This window comes from Oncorhynchus mykiss, chromosome 8 (assembly GCF_057628025.1).
Source record: "Oncorhynchus mykiss isolate SJ-2025 chromosome 8, ASM5762802v1, whole genome shotgun sequence".
In the NCBI taxonomy this organism is placed as follows: Eukaryota; Metazoa; Chordata; class Actinopteri; order Salmoniformes; family Salmonidae; genus Oncorhynchus; species Oncorhynchus mykiss.
The window spans coordinates 28,342,658-28,364,303 of NC_143029.1; the positions used below are offsets into that span (position 1 = coordinate 28,342,658).

A 21,646-nucleotide genomic window follows, 5' to 3' on the forward strand; every position below is an offset into this window, starting at 1 on the left:
GAATGGGTGAGTAAGTCAGTCAGCCGGTCCCATGGCACACACCGGTTGAATCAACGTCGTTTCCACGTAATTTCAATGAAATTTTGTTGAACCAAATGTAGAATAGACATGGCGGCAGGTAGCCAAGTGGTTAGAACGTTTGGCCAGTAACCGAGAGGTTGCTGAATTGAATCCCCGAGCTGACAAGGTAATAAATAATCTGTCGTTCTGCCCCTGAGCAAGGCAGTTAACCCACTGTTCCCCGGGCGCTGAAGACATTGATGCCGATTATGGAAGCCCCCCGCACCTCTCTAATTCAGAGGGCTTGGGTTACATGCGGAAGACACATTTCAGTTGAATGCATTCAGTTGTACATCTGACTAGGTATCCCCCTTTCCCATTGAATTGATGTCTGTGTCCAGCGGGTAGTAACAGAAGGGTGAGTGAATGGATTAAATAATCTGTTTATTTCTTGCGTCTGAAGTATATTGAAGTCTGACAAATGTATCGTTATTAGTTCTGCACTTTGTTTTGTATTGCTTTTGTATTTATCAATGCATTTTAATTGCAGTGAATGTTTCATTTATTTTCAAATGTTAAGAGTTTATTTTGACACTTTATACCTCTACTATTCTGTATCTAACATCATCATATCTCAACTCCATTTGAAAACATTTCAATAGTAGGAGACTTTGTATTTCAATTGTTTATTTAAACAGGGACAGACGATTAAAACCTTGACACATTTAATACAACAGTCAGATGAATTGCACCATCCCTAAACTAATCTCCAGTGCTTTTCGGCAAAAAGAGCACATTTGTAGGCCAATGCTTGTGCTGCAACAGAAGTATGACTGCATGCACCCAGGCATTTTGTCTGATATTCTTCTCAGCGCTGTACTGCATCGCCCCCATTGCGTAATCTCAGTTGAAGAGAGTGGGAACGTGAGCGAAACATATTCTCTCTCACCCCAGAGGCAGTTTGGAATATCAAAGGAGTCTCGAGTCAGTCAAGGGAGAAAAAAACAACTCAGCTGTAGTGAAAGAACGTCAGACCACGTCAATGGTAATGACACACACGTACGGATCTATTCCATTGATTTCGGCACCATTTGGTTAGGTGTGGATTTGTTTCAGTATGTAAGAATGCTTATTTTTAATTGACTCTCACATAAATATTTATTTTACTGTACATTTTATAGTGTTTCAACTGAGGAGGGGATTTGGTAGTCTGGTGGAACCAGCATGATTGCTGTGTTCACCATTCTGTTTTACTATAAATAAAATAGATGCAGCGATCAAGCTAGGGATTTGGGTATTCTTGGTGAGTGATGATGTCTACTCCATGCACACTCACTTAAAATACATATTTACACCATTTTAGAGCTTTGACCATCCGCTCTGTAATGTCTCATATTTATTTTAAACACATACTCACCCTGACAGCTCCATTTGATAACACCTTGACACTAGGATATGTGGTTATTGTCTCGCACAACTGTCAATCCACAGTACACTGCAGGATTGTTTAAGCTATACACTTATCTATATGCACTATGGCATATTATTTCATGTACTTCCATACAGAATATCATTTTTGTCATAATTCCATTGCAATATGTGTGTTTGAATGTAGTCAATGCAGCCTTTAAATGTGGTTTCAAATGACGACACCACATCATACTAATCAAAAGCTTGGTAACTATGTCCATTAGGTAAATAAAGGCAAACTAATAACTAACGAGAGGATAATTAAAAAGCTTTTGTTTTCAATCATTGGTAATTACACACAGGCGATATGCTTGATAAATTGCTATATATATATATTGACGTAGGCCTGAGTCATAAGGTTGACATGAGAGTCCTGAAGTGAGTAATAAGAAAGGAAAATGAGCTTCCATCCAACAGTAAAGCCAAATCCCCACGAGCCTGCCTTTTGAATGTCAGACATTTGCATCGCTGATCTACCTCCGCTCCCTTGTTTGTGTGATGAGCCTGAATTCCATTATATTGCATTATGTTTCCCATAATGAGATACTGTAACCGATGGGTTCCATTTAAAGAATAAAGTGGGGGTTTTTCTATCCTTTTGAATGATTGACGACATCTAATAAAATGTCATTATGAAACAGAATGTTAATTTTCCTGCTGGAAGTTGTGTTGATGGGTGTTTGCGAGCATGCGCGCATGTATAAGTGAGTGTGTGTATGAGAGTGTGTAAATGGTCACCCTGATAAATAAAACTGCTCATTCCGAGGTCATGCCAGCTTTACAAATAAGCCATCCCCAGCAGAATATTCTCATCCTCCCCGCAGTTAATTTGCATGACAGATCTGCATTGGACGAATAGATTAAACACCCTCTCTCTCTTTTCTGATTGGTGGGCAGCACTGGTGGATTAGCATACTTAGAATTTGACTGACAGTTATGTCTGATGTCCGTGGATTTAAAAAAAAAATGTTTTTAGGTAAAGCATTTTTTAGCCATGCGTAATCCATAGGGAAGAAGAGGTTGTACTAATTTGCTCGCTTGAAGCGAGTTCATTGAGAGGGCTTTTAACTTTCAGGTCCGTTCACAACCGATAAGGTTGCAAATAAGAAGGTTGGGCTTGTTAAACTCTGGTGCGTTTCGCCTGAATATTGCCAACAAAACTAATAATGCCTCATATAGAGCCGGGTGGCACTCCAATCAATCAGCCATTACAGCAAAATAACAAAGTCCTCACCTTCCCTTCTTAACATATCACTCATGGATGTTCTGTTAGGGTGACGGCTCCTGTTCAATTTACAGTGTCATTAAGCATCGCTCTCCTTAAAGGCAAAGGAAGCAATCTTGGATCCAGTGAGGTTCTGAGCGCACAGTATTAGAGCCAAAGTGTCAGACATACCATGGCAAGTAGTGAGAGAGTGGTCTGTCAGGGTAAAGGGAAGGGTTATGAGTTCATGAGACGGCCATTACGATATCAAATGTATTTGAAAACAGAGTTAAGTTGAAGCTAAGAACACAGTAAACTATGTCAGGCCAGAATGGTGCATAGAGAGCATCACAGAGTCTTATAGCGTGTCATGACATTGCGGAATGTGATTGCTGTTCCCGAAATGAATGAGAGATGATTGGAGGGGAGGTAAAAGAGGTGGGGAAAGCCTCTGCATGCCAAGGCTTATTTGCCATGTGATTGAGAAATATTGTTATGTGTTTTGGCCCCACACTCTTAAAAATGCTGGGTTATTTGGTTTACCCAACTGCTTGGTTGAAGGCATTGGGTCACTTAGTTGGGTTGTTTTCTTTAAAAGGAGCAAGGTTAGATTGGTCAGATCATAATAATAATAATGATATCAGATGACTGAAGGCGTAGTTTAGTAGGGGCGATGCTTTCAGATAGTTATTTTTAGCCACCTGTGAGAGTATGTTACGGTCAAACATTTACATTTTTGAAGCGTCAATGATGCATACAGAAGTGTTTGAGTTCCCTTAAGCCTATGTAAATCCCATTGTTGGGATGCAATAATGTGGCAAACCTTATTATGCAATTAGGTTTTATATTATAATCTATTATAATATGTAATAAATCATCTTAATATTCTAGAAGAATGTGTAAAATGCCAAAACAAATAATAATTTTCAGTATGTAAACTTATCATAATGAACAGGAATGACATTTACCCTCACAGGTGGCCAATAAGACCTATCTGATAGTCACACCTCCTGAAAATAAGGATTACATGAAAAAAATATCCAGCTGCTAGGTCAACCCAGCATGAAATTAAAAAATACCCAATTGATGGTAAAGTTAAACCATGTTTGGGTAATCCAAATAACCCAACATGTTGGGATATTTATGCAACCTGTAGAAAAACCCATCACATTCATGCTCTTTGGCCCTTGGACAAGAGACAAACTTTGCGACTCTGTTGCAAAAGGCGGGCTTCCCCCTATGGGATGTAAACCGGTCATTCACCGGCCAGGTTGCTAGGGTTGCCTTATCTAACTCTCCTAAACAAGTCAGCTGACTGGGGTCAGCCAATCACAGGCCCTTATCTGGTGGTCTAACATACCCCCACTACTATCTGTACCCAGTGGTGTAACGTACTTAAGTAGAAATACTTTAAAGTACTTCTTAAGTAGTTGTGGTGGGTATCTGTACTTTACTATTTATATTTTTGACAACTTTTACTTTTACATCACTACATTCCCAAAGAAAATAATGTACTTTTTACTCCATAAATTTTCCTTGACACACAAAAGTACTCGTTACATTTTGAATGTTTGGCAGGTCAGTAAAATTGTCCAATTCACGCATTTAAAGAGAAAATTCCTGGTCATCCCTGCTGCATCTGATCTGGCGGACTCACTAAACACAAATGCTTTGTTTGTAAATTATGTCTGAGTGTTGAAGTGTGCCCTTGGCTATCCATAAGTTTAAAAAATAAGAAAATGGTGCCGTCTGGTTTGCTTAATAAAATTAATTTGAAATTATTTATACTTATAATACTTAAGTATATTTGAGCAATTGCATTTACTTTTGATACTTAAGTATATTTAAAACCAAATACTTTTAGAGTTTTACTCAGTAGTATTTTACTAGGTGACTTTCACTTTTACTTGAGTCATTTTATATTAAGGTATCTTTGCTTCTACTGAAATATGACAATTGGGAACTTTTTACACCACTGCCTGTACCTCAGTCTCTCGCTACAGCTCCAACAGCTAGTTGACCAACCTCTTGGCTGCATCAACACTCTGAGGACTCACCTGTGGACAGCTCACCCCATGGATACTTCCCTCTCTGGACATTCTCTACTGTGTAGTGTGTACATGACCATTGTAAATTGTAGCCCTGTCTCCTACTGGTCATTTATATCCTCTAAGCGGGTCACTGGGACAGTTGTACCTATAATCTAAACCGGCACCTCTTTCTGAGACCACCACATGGTGGCGCTCTTTTTCACAACCCAACTGGTTGGGTTAATAATCCAGCGTGTGTTCTGTCCAATATTTACCCAGCTCTGGTTTACCAAAGAACCAAAATTGGGCTGTTTTTAACCTAGCATTTTTCTGAGTGCACTATACTCTTCGACATAGAGTTGTGATGGAAGAGTGCTCAGGTTACTCTGAAGAAGACGCCATTTGGCGCCAAAAAACGTCAGTATACCTGTGTGCCTCTGATCACAGAACAAAGCCTGAGTGTAAGAAGATATATGATGATATATTTTTAAACAGAATTTGTACTCTAAGAAGATTTACTCTAAGAAGAAGATATGATGGACAAGTGATCTTCTATGTAAATGTTGCCACTAGGAACTGAGGTCACTGACTGAGGTCACTCCACGCTGCTGTCCAAAGAGAGAAAAAAGGAAGTAGAGAGAGAGAGATCAAGAGCCAAAGATGGCTTCATGAGTTTCCTGAAAGCCTATTGTAACTCTAACATTACATTGAGACGTTGAGTTTATTGCATGCAATGGAATGGGAATGCACCAAACACACCCAAAGTCACACAAATACCCAAACACAGGTGTCATGCACTTGTGATCGTGAACATGCATACTGACACGCACGCACGAACACACACACACACACACACACACACACACACACACACACATATCACTTTCATGTTGACAGGGGCAATATTTAAATACACACACACATATAGCATATGAGTGAAATGAACTTGGATTTCTAACCCTGTCAACTCAGAGGGGACCCTGGTGAAACTGCCCAAAAAACTGAGCCCGTAATTGATCTGACACACAAGACCAACCTGATTGGCTCTCAAAACCCTTCAAAGCATTGGGGGGAAAATAACATTAGCCATCCCCGTCCACCCTTCGGAATCCATTTTCTGTAATTCTGACATTCCGACAAGGCTGGGAGTGCAAAGCTGGTTGAGCTGATTAACAGAAAGTGAACAGGGGAATTTAATTAGCGATGCTCAAGGCATGCGAGGTCCAGGAAAAAAGCCTTTTCTGTCAGAACCTTGGAGTGACAGCGGCTCAGGCCTGGTGAGGAGACAGACAGGAGGTAACAGTGGAGTCATAACTAATCCAGACATTTAATATCCCTCTCGTCAGGGTAAAGTAACAACACCTTTAGCAGCGTGTGTGCAATCTTACTGTAGGTGACAGAGTCAATCAGAAACAGTGTTTGGAGTGATTATATACGGGGCCGTGAGATGCAAGTTTTGGTTACTCCAATTTGCATCACATAAATGGCTCCCAGAATTTTAATCCAAACCGCATTTGAACTTTGAACCTGAATTACGAATCTAATTTGAATTAATTTCCAGTATAACGTTGATGCATGGTAGAGATACTGGGTCATTACTACTGCACATGTGACAGGGTGCACAGGTCCCATTAGTTATAATGTGCCTAGAAAAAGTGTGGTTTGTGTAGGCGTGTGCTGCTGATTTCATTGATAATGAGGGTAGTGTTTAATTGCATGTGTAATGATTCAATCCATCATCCACACTCAGTGGCAATGGAATTCTATCCTTCAGGTAGTCTAGTGAGGAGAAAAGATTCAAGGAAAAAAGACAGAGTGTAAGCAGCAAGCCAGATTTGAGATCCAACAGAGAAATATTTTAAAACAGTGAATTGCTGGGACTAGTCATCCAAGAAATCCTTTCGAGGTATGAAAAAAAAAGAAAGCCAACTGACATTTACTCCTGAGGTGCTGACTTGCTGCACCCTCGACAATTACTGTGATTATTATTATTTGACCATGCTGGTCATTTATGAACATTTGAACATCTTGGCCATGTTCTGTTATAATCTCCACCCGGCACAGCCAGAAGAGGACTGGCCACCCCTCATAGCCTGGTTCCTCTCTAGGTTTCTTCCTAAGTTTTGGCCTTTCTAGGGAGTTTTTCCTAGCCACTGAGGAGTGGCTGCAGAAATCTACACCTGCATTGCTTGCTGTTTGGGGTTTTAGGCTGGGTTTCTGTACAGCACTTTGAGATATCAGCTGATGTACGAAGGGCTATATAAATACATTTGATTTTGATTTGATTTGATTTGACAGTGACTAATAACTGTTTACAATTTCAGTAAAGAATCCCTTAAAAACAGATTAGTTAATGTAAGGTAATTAATATGTAATTGGCATTTTATCATGTGAGTTTAAGTACAGACCAGGTTAATCAAATAGGGGAGAGTGGGGTAAGTTGAGCAGCCCCTTGTTTCTAGGAAACCATACACAAAATCTATAATTTGACCAAATATTTAGGAAAAGGTCATCAGTTCATGGAGTCTGTGAAGGAAGAAACCACATGGAATAAGTGGTAAGCAAGTTAGGTTCCAAAAACAGATTTTCACCAAGTCAAAATAATGTATTGTGATGAAGCTGCAATATGTAACTTTTTGGACATACTGACCAAATTCACATAGAAATGTGAGTTATCGATCTTTCATTCTCATTTAAAGATTAAGAAGCGTTAATATGTTCTATGTGTGCTATTTCTATGCATCCAGTTAGTTTTTGTATCTTTTACTTTGAGTTTTGTACACCAGCTTCAAACAGCTGAAAATACAATATTTTTGGTTATTGAAAATATATTTCACAACGGTTTAGATGGTACAAGGATTCTCAACACTTGTTTTGTCACAAACTAAAATTAGGCAAACTATTTGAATTTTTGCAAACAGAAAATAGAGATTTATGCATATTGCACCTTTAAAGGCTTCATGATGATTGTATCTGAACCAATGTGGTACATTACATTCGGGAAGGTAATCAGATACATTTCCTTTTTCAACATTATTTTAAAATGTATTTAAAAAAAAAAAATGTTCTCATCAATCTACACATAATAGCCAACAATGAAAAAAACAGAAATACCTTTTTTACATAATTATTCAGACCCTTTGCTTTGAGACTCGAATTTGAGGTCAGGTACATCCTGTTTCCATTGATCCTCCTTGAGAGGTTTATACAACTTGATTGGAGTCCAACTGTGGTAAATTGAATTGATTGGACATGATTTGGAAAGGTCCCACAGTTGAAAATGCATGTCAGAGCAAAAACCAAGCCATGAGGTCGAAGAGAGCTAGAGCTCTGAGACCCAGATTGTGTCGAGGTACAGATCTGGGGAAGGGTACCAAAACATTTCTGCATTATTGAAGATCCCTAAGAACACAGTGGCCGCCACCATTCTTAAATGGAAGAAGTTTGGAATCACCAAGACTCTTCCTAGAGCTGGCCAAACTGAGTAATTGGGGGAGAAGGGCATTGGTCAGGGAGGTTACCAAGATCCCGATGGTCACTCTGGCAGAGCTCCAGAGGTCCTCTGTGGAGATGGGAGAAATTGTTCCAGAAGGACAACAATTTCTGCAGCCACTCCTCAGTAAAAGGCACATGACAGCCTGCTGTGAATTTGCCAAAAGGCACCTAAAGGACTCGCAGACCATGAGAAGCAAGATTCTTTGGTCTGATGAAAGCAAAGAACCAAGATTGAAGGCCAAACCTGGACCACGCTGGGCCAATTGTGCACCGCCCTATGGGACTCTCTATCATAGCCAGATGTGATACAGCTTGGTATCGAACCAGGGACTGTAGTGACACCACTTGCACTGACATGCAGTACCTTAGACCACTGCATGTGCACTTTTTTTTCACATACATTTGCAAAAATGTCTGAAAACCTGTTTTTGGTTTGTCATTATGGGGTAGTGTGTGTAGATTGATGAGGGAAAATATCTATTTAATCAATTTTAGAACACGACTGTAACGTAACAAAATGTGGAACAAGTCAAGTGGTCTGAATACTTTCCGAACACACTGTATAAAAACCCTGGATTACTGATGCTATGTATTGCTCATTGACCAATACATCTCTCACAGAAATTATCAATGAACCTACCAGGTACAACCCCAAATCTGTAAACATGGGCACCCTCATAGATACCGTCCTGACCAACCTGCCCTCAAAATACACCTCTGATATCTTCAACCAGGATCTCAGCGATCGCTGCCTCATTGCCTGCGTCCGTAATGGGTCTGCGGTCAAACGACCACCCCTCATCACTGTCACACACTCCCTAAAACACTTCAGGGAGCAGGCCTTTCTAATCGACCTGGCCCGGGTATCCTGGAAGTATATTGACCTCATTTCGTCAGTAGAGGATGCCTGGTTATTCTTTAAAAGTGCTTTCCTCACCATCTTAAATAAGCATGCCCCGTTAAAAAAATGCAAAACCAGGAACAGATATAGCCCTTGGTTCACTCCAGACCTGACTGCCAGTGACCAGCACAAAAACATCCTGTGGCAGACTGCATTAGCATCGAATAGCCCCTGCGATATGCAACTTTTCAGGGAAGTTAGGAACCAATATACACAGGCAGTTAGGAAAGAAAAGGCTAGCTTTTTCAAACAGAAATTTGCATCCTGTAGCACAAACTCCAAAAAGTTCTGGGACAATGTAAAGTCCATGGAGAATAAGAGCACCTCCTCCCAGCTGCCCACTGCACTGAGGCTAGGAAACACTGTCACCACCGATAAATCCACGATAATTGAGAATTTCAATAAGCATTTTTCTATGGCTGGCCATGCTTTCCACCTGGTTACCCCTACCCGGTCAACAACCCTTGCACCCCCCACAGCAACTTGCCCAAACCTCCCCCATTTCTCCAAATTCAGATAGCTGATGTTTTGAAAGAGTTGCAACATCTGGACTCCTACAAATCAGCTGGGCTAGACAATCCGGACCCTCTCGTTCTAAAATTATCCACCGCAATTGTTGCAACCCCTATTACTATCCTGTTCAACCTCTCTTTCATATCGTCTGAGATCCCCAAAGACTGGAAAGCTGCCGCGGTCATCCTCCTCATCAAAGGGGGTGACACTCAAGACCCAAACTGTTACAAACCTATATCTATCCTACCCTGCATTTCTAAGATCTTCGAAAGCTAAGTTAACAAACAGATCACCGACCATTTAGAATCCCACTGTACCTTCTCCGCTATTCAATCTGGTTTCAGAGCTGGTCATGGGTGCACCTCAACCACGCTCAAGGTCCTAAACGATATCATAACCGCCATCGATAAAATACATTACTGTGCAGCCATATTTATCGACCTGGCCAAGGCTTTCGACTATGTTAATTACCACATTCTTATCGGCAGACTCAACAGCCTTGGTTTCTCAAGTGACTGCCTCGCCTGGTTCACCAACTACTTCTCAGACAGAGTTCAGTGTGTCAAATCGGAGGGCCTCTGGCAGTCTCTATGGGGGTGCCACAGGGTTCAATTCTCGGGCCAACTCTTTTCTCTGTATACATCAATGATGTCGCTCTTGCTGCTGGTGATTCTCTGATCCACCTCTTCTCAGAAGACACAATTCTGTATACTTCTGGCCCTTCTTTGGACACTCTGTTAACTAACCTCCAGATGAGCTTCAATGTCACACAACTCTCCTTCCATGGCCTCCAACACCTCTTAAATGCAAGTAAAACTTAATGCATGCTCTTCAACTGATCTCTGCCTGCACCTGCCCGCCGTCCAGCATCACTACTCTGGATGGTTCTGACTTAGAATATGTGGACAACTACAAATACCTAGGTGTCTGGTTAGACTGTAAACTCTCCTTCCAGACTCACATTAAGCATCTCCAATCCAAAATGAAATCTATTTCGCAACAAAGCATCCTTCACTCATGCTGCCAAACATACCCTCGAAAAACTGACTATCCTACCGATCCTTGACTTCGGCGATGTCATTTACAAGATAGCCTCCAACACTCTACTCAGCAAATTGGATGCAGTCTATCACAGTGCCATCCGTTTTGTCACCAAAGCCCCATATACTATCCACCACTGCGACCTGTATGCTCTCGTTGGCTGGCCCTCGCTTCATATTCGTCGCCAAACCCACTGGCTCCAGGTCATCTATAAGGCAGGGCTTTACCTAGCAAAGACTTATCTCAGCTCACTGATTACCATAGCAGCACCCACCCGTAGCACACGCTCCAGAAGGTATATTTCACTGGTCACCCCCAAAGCCTATTCTTCTTTTGGCCGCCTTTCCTTATAGTTCTCTGCTGCCAATGGCTGGAACGAATTGCAAAAATCACTGAAGCTTGAGACTCACATCTCCCTCACTAACTTTAAGCATTAGCTGTCAGAGCATCTCACAGATCATTGCACCTGTACATAGCCATTTGTAAATAGCCCATCCAACTACCTCATCCCCATATTGTTATATTTTTTTTCTCTCCTTTGCACCCCAGTATCTCTACTTGCACATTTATCTTCTGCGCATCTATCACTCCAGTGTTTAATTGCTAAATTATAATTACTTCGCCACTATGGCCTATTTATTGCCTTATCTCCCTAACTTACCTCCTTTGCACACACTGTATATAGATTTTTTCTATTGTGTTATTGACTGTACGTATGTTTATTCCACGTGTTGTTGTTTGTGTCGCACTGCTTTGCTTTATCTTGGCCAGGTCACAGTTGCAAATGAGAACTTGTTCTCAACTTACCTACCTGGTTAAATAAAGGTGAAATAACATTTTTTTTAAATGTAAAATAAAAAAGACTTGAGAGTCTTTGAAGCCACCGGTCAGCCATATTGGCACTCCCCAGTAGGAGCAGTCTTCCATAGGAATGAATTGAAGTCTACAGTATTTCAATGAAATGTTTGACGGACAAAAACATTTTTATTTTGTAGCTTTAAAGAAAAAGTTGTTATATATTATTTCATTTTTATATGTTTAGCTCGCATAATTTAATTTTAAATGGCGCATTAAAATTAAGGTGTCTGTAATATAATAAATGTGGCAAAAATGAATGGAGACATTTATGGCTGCGCAGTGATATTAATACAGCGCCACCTGTCTGTCATCCAGGGTTTATACACATCATAGATCTAAACCAAAGTAGATATATTTAAGATTGTTCAATACATCAGTTGGGATCTCTATAAGCTTTGATATGATGTCCTAAACCTAGCATGGAAGTAGATCCTTGTAGTTGTGTAGGCTAATATAGTATTTGCCTTGTGTCATGTTGAGCAGATTTGACCATGGGGTAAGTTGAGCCAATGGTTGAGCCAATGGCAAGTTGAGCATATTTAAGTGGAATGCATTATTGCTGAGATATGAGGTAACAACAGGGCCTGGCCTTTGTTAAAAGTGTTTTTAAAAAGTACAACATGTTTGTTAGGTGTTAAGCCTGTGTTAAAAGATGCATAAAATGATTAAAAGACAAAACAAGCGATTGTAATTTTGTTGAATTGTGTTTGGGACAGAAAGATAAACATGGATTCAGTACATACAGTACATTTGTAGGCGGGTTAACTTACCCTGTCCCGTGGCTCAACTTACTGTTGTGCCAAGTTGTGACAAAAGACCACTTTTTTTGGACAAGCTATGTTTTCAATACTGTAATGTTTACATTAATTCTGCTTATTTCCAGGGTTACACAAGATCCTGAAATCCTTGTTAGAAAAAGTACTATATTTCCCTTGACGGAGTGATGCTGAATGTAAAACATTGCTCAACTTACCCCACTCTCCCCTACTCAAAGTTTTCAGGAGGCAATCATTGGCAGCCATATTGATATGAACTAGGGTTACAGCAGTGAACGTACAGTATATGATTTGACAACACCGACATCCTTGCCTCTGTTGTTTTGTATCCCAATGGGAGGAGACAGCCTGTCGGGAGGCTATCACCTGATCCACCCAACCACATGGCTTTGACAACTCTCCTCTATCCACACATCTGGAGTGGGACTGGTCCCAACTCTTCACCCAGGCCTTAGGCAATATGTCAGGCTAGGCCGAGAGGAGAAAGGCCATTAATGTTGACAGCAAAGGGGTTTGAAGTATCAGCTTTAAAGAGTTTCTCCCTTGAAAGCCCTGGCAGCCCACAACAATGAATAAACATAAATGATACTACAGGGGATTCACTCACTACACATACATAGGCACACACTCATTCACACATTTGCACACACTCTTACACAATTTCAACCAGATATTGCAAACACACACACTTGAAAACACACACACACACCAATATTTACAATAAGTACAACACAACATAATATATACATGCTACACTACTGGAAGAGTGGGCGGGGGGAACAGTCCTATTGTTCTCGGGTGTGAGCCACACGTAAGTCTGAGAAATTATATCGAACAGAACGTTTGTATCAAGAGCATAGCAAGGTGATGGAGAAGATTAAACAAATTTTGTAAGCCTCCCGGGTGGTGCAGTGGTTAAGGGCGCTGTACTGCAGCGCCAGCTGTGCCATCAGAGACTCTGGGTTCGAACCCAGGCTCTGTAGTAACCGGCCGCGACCCGTGGGGCAACGCACAATTGACCTAGCATCGTCCAGGTTAGGGAGGGCTTGGCCAGTAGGGTTGTCCTTGTCTCATCGCACACCAGCGACTCCTTCTGGGTGCAGGTTGCCAGGTGCACGGTGCGCTGTGTTAAGAAGCAGTGTGGCTTGGTTGGGTTGTGTATCAGAGGACGCATGACTTTCAACCATCGTCTCTCCCGAGCCCGTATGGGAGTTGTAGCGATGAGACAAGATAGTAGCTACTAAAACAATTGGATACCACGAAATAAGGGGTAAAAATAAAAAATGTAAAAAAGTTTTGTATGTTGAAAATACTGGAGACAGAATTGCATTCACTACAGATTGCCTTTCGGGGTCCAAAGAGTCTCTCGTGAGCTTGACTGCTCACTTTATCAACAAGGACTGGAACAGATGTCAAAACTATGACCCAATACATACTGGAGAATACATTGCACGAGTGGGCTATGGACAGTTAATGTGTTCCCAGTGCTACCCAAAGCTATGGGGCGCGCCCCCTAGGGGAGGGTGTGAGGGGTCTGCAGGGGGGGGGGGGGGGGGGGGTGCTCAGTCCAGCTTAAAAGAACTCAGTCCAGCTTTAAACTTACTCTTGAACGTTGTAATAGCAGAATGCATAATTTGCAATTTAGAAATTGGGTAGTGCATAATCAGTTCCTCTTGTCATGTCAGTCATTGCATACCTTAGAGAGCTATTTGTTAGAAATGTCCAGATCAACTAGCCCATGTCAGCTAACATTATTTTATTTAGGTTTTTATCACATAGATATTGTTTTGTCACTCAAATAACATGTGTAGAATTGCAGGAAATAAGCTTTAACCCTGCAAAATTCTCTCCACCAACAAGAACAGTGTGAACAGTTTGTGTTATGACCAGTGCTTGCGCCCATAGAAATAGACATGGCATGTCACTGCACACATAGTGGATGTCCCCAATGCTGGAAGGTGGGCCCGAGTGAAATAGTTTGGGAACCCCTGTGCTACGGGACATCCGCCAAAACCAGATTTGTCAGTTGGACTGCCAGGTGGTGAAGTGTGATTCATCACTTCAGAGACTCTAATGGTGGCTCCCAAACTCCAGAGTCCAATGGCGGCGAGCTGTACCACTCCAGCCAACAATTGGAATTGCACATGGTGATCTTAGACTTGTGGGAGGCTGCTCAGCCATGAAAACCCATTTCATGAAGCTCCCGACTAACAGTTATTGTGCCGACGTTCTTCCAGAGGCAGTTTGGAACTTGGTAGTTAGTGTTGCAACCGAGGGTATACGATTTTTACGCGCTACACGCTTCACCACTCGCCAGTCCCGTTCTGTGAGCTTGTGTTGCCCACCACTTCATGGTTGAGCCGTTATTTCTCCTAGACTTTTCCACTTCACAATAACAACACTTACAGTTGACCGGGGCATCTCTAGCAGGGCAGAAATTTGATGAAGTGACTTGTTGGAAAGGTGGCATCATGACGGAGCCACATTGAAAGTCATGGAAGCTCTTCAGTAAGGCCATTCTACCACCAATGGAGATTGTCTATGGAGATTGCATGGCTGTGTGCTCGATTTTGTATACCTGTCAGCAACAGGTGTGGCTGAAATAGCCAAATCCACAAATTTGAAGGGGTGCCCTTATACTTTTATATATACTGTATAGTGTACATTGATGCTACACACAAATCCCACTGCTGCTACCAGACTCTTATTATGATTGCTAAATAATTACCAATTTAAACTCCTGCCCCCCAATCCCCCCTTCTCCAAAACACATGTTAATATTGGACTATAAATTGTGCCTTCCTGTATTATACTTAACTAACATGTATATTCTACTGAGCCATTTACTTTATGCTTATGTTCTTATATTTTATTATTTCTTACTGTTGTTGCATTGTCGAGCAGGAACCAGCAAGTAAGCATTTCATTGGAAGGTGTATACCATGTGTCCCGTACATATAACTAATAAAAAACTTGTGAGCAAAAGACAGACCTAACGGTGTACTCTGGGGACTATTGACAATGACAAGTGGGACATAGAGTAGTGGGACATAGCAAAGCTCATCCACATTGAACCCAATAGAAGAAATCACCCTGGTGATGAACAATTCTGAGGCCTCTGTCTCATGCATCCACCAGTGAGGAAGGGGATCACAAAAGGCCAAGGTTGGAGAGACAGTCTGTTAGACAACCTACAGGTAACAGCTAAAATAAAGGAAACACTTGAGTAAATTAGAGATATAAAGTATATTGAAAACAAATACTTCCACACAGGTGTGGAATCAACATCCCATCATGCTCAGGGTCATGTATAAAAATGCCCAGTTGCCCATTATTTTGGCTACCATGGCTAGAAGAAGAGATATCAGTGACTTTGAAAGAGAGGTGATTTTTGGGGCACATTTGGCAGGAGCTTCAGCAACGAAGACTGCTCAACTTCCTGATGTTTCACGATATGCCATGGTCGTCTCAGTCACCAGATCTCAAAGCAATTGAACACTTATTGGAGATTCTGGAGAGGCACCTGAGACAGCGTTTTCCACCACCATCAACAAAACGTGGAAGAATGGTGTCATATCCCTCCAATAGAGTTCCAGACACTTGTAGAATCTATGCCAAATCACACTGAAACTACTCTGGCAGCTCGTGGTGGCCCAACATAGTCTATTAAGACACGTGATTCCTTTATTTTGGCAGTTACTTGTATATGACAATGGACTCGGCCAGAGGCACCTAGGGGTCTGGATGAGAAGCTGGAGCGATACCTTAGAGAACCTGTTCTGGATGGCCAAATAGGTATGTTAAACAACTTCAATGTTTTCTCTCTTTAATGAACAGAAATGTTTTTCTCAAAACAATTTAAACATATTCTTATTTGTATTATCACCCTAAGGTGACCCCCTGCAGTGGTGGAAGCTGTCTCCATTAGCCAGATGGTTCCTGACTGCACCACCCTGCCCTGTCCCCAGTGAAAAGGTCTTTAGAGTCTTTAGCCCTCGCTAGAAGACTGTGTTTCAGACATAAGGAAGTGGATGGCTGCAAACTTTCTACCTTTAAACTCGGACAAAACATAGATGCTTGTTCTAGGTCCCAAGAAACAAAGAGATCTTCTGTTGAATCTGACAATTAATCTTGATGGTTGTACAGTCGTCTCAAATAAAACTGTGAAGGACCTCGCCATTACTCTGAACCCTGATCTCTCTTTTGACGAACATATCAAGACTGTTTCAAGGACAGCTTTTTCCATCTACGTAACATTGCAAAAATCAGAAACTTTCTGTCCAAAAATGATAAAGAAAAATTAATCCATACTTTTGTTACTTCTAGGTTAGACTACTGCAATGCTCTACTTTCCGGCTACCCGGATAAAGCACTAAATAAACTTCAGTTAGTGCTAAATACGGCTGCTAGAATCCTGACTAGAACCAAAGGATTTGATCATATTACTCCAGTGCTAGCCTCCCTACACTGGCTTCCTGTTAAGACAAGGGCTGATTTCAAGGTTTTACTGCTAACCTACAAAGCATTACATGGGCTTGCTCCTACCTATTTTTCTGATTTGTTCCTGCCGTACATACCTATACGTACGCAACGGTCACAAGACGCAGGCCTCCTAATTGTCCCTAGAATTTCTAAGCAAACAGCTGGAGCTGGCTTTCTCCTATAGAGCTCCTTTTATGGAATGGTCTGCCTACCCATGTGAGAGCCGCAGACTCGGTCTCAACCTTTAAGTCTTTACTGAAGACTCATCTCTCCAGTGGGTCATATGATTGAGTGTAGTCTGGCCCAGGAGTGTGAAGGTGAACGGAAAGGCTCTGGAGCAACGAACCGCCCTTGCTGTCTCTGCCTGGCTGGTTCCCCTCTCTCCACTGCGATTTTCTGCCTCTAACCCTATTACACGGGCTGAGTCACTGGCTTACTGGTGATCTTCCATGCCTTCCCTAGGAGGGGTGCGTCACTTGAGTGGGTTGAGTCACTGACGTGATCTTCCTGTCTGGGTTGGCGCCCCCTCTTGGGTTGTGCCATGGCAGAGATCTTTGTGGGCTATACTCGGCCTTGTCTCAGGATGGTAAGTTGGTGGTTGAAGATATCCCTCCAGTGGTGTGGGGGCTGTGCTTGGCAGAGTGGGTGGGGTTATATCCTGCCTGTTTGGCCTTGTCCGGGGGTATCATCGGATGGGGCCACAGTGTCTCCTGACCCCTCCTGCCTCAGCCTCCAGTATTTATGCTGCAGTAGTTTATGTGTCGTGAGGATAGAGTCAGTCTGTTATATCTGGAGTACTTCTCCTATCTTATCCGGTGTCCTGTGTGAATTTAAGTATGCTCTCTCTAATTCTCTCTTTCTTTCTCTCTCTCGGAGGACCAGAGGCCTAGGACCATGCCTCAGGACTACCTGGCGTGATGACTCCTTGCTGTCCCCAGTCCACCTGGCCATGCTGCTGCTCCAGTTTCAACTGTTCTGCCTGCGGCTATGGAATCCTGACCTGTTCACCGGATGTGCTACCTGTCCCAGACCTGCTGTTTTCAACTCTCTAGAGACAGCAGGAGCGGTAGAGATACTCTTAATGATCGGCTATGAAAAGCCAACTGACATTTACTCCTGAGGTGCTAACTTGCTGCACCCTCTACAACTACTGTGATTATTATTATTTGAACATGGTGGTCATTTATGAACATTTTAACATCTTGGCCATGTTCTGTTATAATCTCCACTCGGCACAGCCAGAAGAGGACTGGCCACCCCTCATAGCCTGGTTCCTCTCTAGGTTTCTTCCTAGGTTTTGGCCTTTCTAGGGAGTTTTTCCTAGCCACCGTGCTTCTACACCTGCATTGCTTGCTGTTTGAGGTTTTAGGCTGGGTTTCTGTATAGCACTTTGAGAAATCAGCTGATGTAAGAAAGGTGAATATAAATACATTTGATTTGATTTGATTTTAGCACAATAGGGAATATCCTGTAGTTGCGGCCAAATATATTGGCACCCTTGCATTTTTCTCAAATAAGTAAAACAAAAAAATAAAGTAGTATCTACACCAGTTCATTGGATTTCAAAATGTTTTTTTTTTAAACTTAAGTTTAAAATTGGAATTTAATTGAATAGACGCTGCATTATTTAGACCTCAAAATGGATGTTGGGGTCCATGTGACTGTGAACTCCCTTTTTTTGTTTATAAAAATTTGACATTATTTCAAAGGTCACTTGCAAAAGGTCAGGCTTAGTTGGATTAGCCCACTGTGGAGATTGGAGTGTATACACATTGTCCAACATTGACCTTTATGAGCATGGAAAAGGCAAGCTTTTAAAAATGAACTCTGTTTGCAGAGAGCCCCTCATACTCCCTCAGGAAATAGTGCACCATATGTATTTTTCAGGAATAGTGGGACTATTCTTTACTTATATTGACTGGTTTTGATGGATATGCCACTGAGATGCGCTCTGATTTTGACAAAGGGAAGTCCTGGAAGAATTAAGTTTAAAGGAACGGCTGCTCATTCATATGGCCAAAGCAAACTCTAAAACGATTTCCGTCGTAGGGTTGGACCATTTGTTCATGTTCCTCTCGTAAGGGTTGGTCTAAAGATTCCACATTAGAGAACCCTGAATGAACTCTGTTTAGTAAATACTCATTTTCAGAGTACTGTAGGTCAAACAGAGGGCAAATATAACTGACTCACTGCTGAACTAGAGGTTTACTTTATATTAAGAAGGGGAAGAGGTGATGCATTGCCAATGAAATAGTACCACCAACAGACTATTGTGTATGATGTCATTGGATATATTTTGTATTCAGACCATTCTCTGGTGAAACCGCCATCATACAGGCTCTTGAAAGGGACATTACAGGCTGTTGGTTATGCATTTTTACTTTGTCAAAGAGACAAGATTTCTCTATTGGACCTTATGACATAAGGTATGCCCAAAAGAGTCATAAAATGGCTGCCACATCATGAAGTTGGTATAAATGTTTCACCTCCTCCTTTCAGTAAATTCTATGTGTAGTTACGATTCACCCAATAACCTTTCGGCGTCTCCAGGGCACCAGCATATCTTACTGGCTCCTCTGGAAATGTACTGGGAAAGAAAGGATTGAGGAAGGTGGGGGCAAGTGGTTCCTGGTATAGATCAAAGCACAGCTATAATATACACGGTCAGCAGAGGCCAATGCTTTCCCCAGCGGTGTCAGCATCCATGATGATAAATCATCCAAGTTCACTAGGTGCATCCTGGGCCCTTGGAAATCCACACAGGACCACAGAGCACTAGGAGCCCAATGGAGCTAGTTGTTGGCATCCAGCGAGGATCACCTTTCTGAGATTCTTTAAAAACAAATACAATGCAATTTGATCCAGTCCCTTCACTTTTGCAGGATACAGTGGGGCATCCATGGACCTACTGTATTTTCCATATTCAACGCAAGGGTCTGTGGCCATGGTAGTGAAGACTTCCTCTGTGTTCCTGCTCTTCACTTAAAAAAAAAAATCCTTCTCTGTTTGAAAGCTGTGCCATTTGGCTATGTACTTGTGTACACACATGTTTTCCTGGACTTTGCACACGGACAGTGCCATGTATTTAATTTCCTATCATACTGTACATAGCCAACTCCATCCTTACACACAAGCCTTGCAGTGGTGGAATCATATTTTCGCAGTTGCACTTCCTCATCTTGGTTTAGATTCTACAGTGTTGCTGAATTAGCTGCAGATAATGGGTACTGTAGCGTGACAGGGGTGATGAAGGACTGACAGGTCTATGGAAGAGGATTACAATTTTGGTTCCATGGAAATACAGTGTCACATCATTAGTGTGAAGCTGGAATCAACCAACGGCAGTTCGAGTCATAGATTTTAGTGCAAAAGGCAGAAAGACAGCCACCTGCTTAAGACCTGATCGCTCTGTCACTCTAGCAGTACTATTAGAGTAGTAGTAAGAGGGGAATTCAAAATATATTTGCAGAATATATTTATGAAATACATAACATTGAGCACATTATAGAATATGTATGAAAATATATCTTAATTAAATATACTTTTGTACCACATGTATTATGCTGAATTGTAATGTGACCTCTGTTATCTTGGCATTAGGTTCCCAAAGTGTGGTTTGCATGCAAAAGTCCAAATCAATTATGCAGCGATTGACGCTACCTCCCACTTATGAAACATAGAAAGTTTAGCTGTGTTTATTTTGAAAAGAGACATATGAACCTAGAACATTCTCCTTTGCTGTCAATCACAATTTTAAATGTTTTAAACTATTTAAATGTTCCCAAGCCCCACCACCACCAACAGGCAGAGAAGCAGTTGCAATTTTGAATTTTCTTCAGATGAAGGAGAAGAGCAGCTCTCGGTGCCAAAAGTATTTCTCATTGATAATGGCATTTTATTTGATTATACAGTAAAATCAAACATTGATTTAAAATATATCTTTCCACCTGGCAGGTGAAAAAGGAAGAAGATATTTTCTTCAACTACCTGCAAGCAAGAGTTTTCACAGAGCTAGCTAACAAAGCTAGCTAGCTAGCTCTTTTAGCTTGCCAGTGTGACTGACCAAGGTACTATTTTTGGGGGATATTAAAAGCTATGAGTTAATATGTCATGTATGTGTTAGACAATTTAATTACCAAAGCTAGCTAGTTAATGTTAAATAAGGACTATGCAGAAATCGCTCTGCCAAATTTGAATACTGTGTCTAATTTCAGCTTATGTGACAAAACAAGCAAGGATAGTGTAGAGAATCATTGTACCATCTAAACCGCTGTGAAATCTATTTTTCATAAACAAAAATATTGTATTTTCAGATGTTTTAAGCTGGTGTTCAAAACCGAAAGTAAAAGACGTAAAAACTCAACTTAAGAATGGGAAGCATAGAAACAATGTACATAGAACACATCTACCGCTTCTTAGACTTGCTTTCAATGAGAAGGACAGATCTATTACACACATTTCTATGTGAATTTGGTTGTGTCACCCAAAATGTTACATATTGCAGATTTAAATGTTGGTTGCCAAGCAATGTGTTGCTTGCTATTTTAGTGAGTACTGGGTTTCTCTGACAGCAATATAACTATAACTGGCTAGGTTGCTACATTATTTCTAGCTAAAAATAATTAAATTTCTTCCCTGCAGTGGATGTAAATAGTATGTAGAACGATTAGTACACAGTATGCCGTTTTAATAAGTAGTAGGCAAGACACGGACACGGCCATTGTCATTTTTAGAGAAAGTTGGAGCTGAGAAATTCACTGTTGCCAGATGGACAGGCCTTGGGTGAAGTGCAGGTTTGACATGTCTGCTCTTATCTATGTAAGGACAACAAACAGTTCTTTAGTCTTCAGTTCGAGATGGTACAGTAATGCTGTTA

At 41.4% G+C, this 21,646-nt stretch overlaps 1 long non-coding RNA gene across 1 annotated transcript; it reads left to right on the top strand.

Moving 5' to 3' along the window:
• Positions 1 to 813: 813 nt before the first annotated feature.
• Positions 814 to 20,324, top strand: LOC149981485 (uncharacterized). The gene is made up of 2 exons (XR_016482772.1): positions 814 to 1,045; positions 17,653 to 20,324. It is a non-coding gene; the product is annotated as an uncharacterized LOC149981485 (long non-coding RNA).
• The last annotated feature ends 1,322 nt before the right edge of the window (positions 20,325 to 21,646 follow it).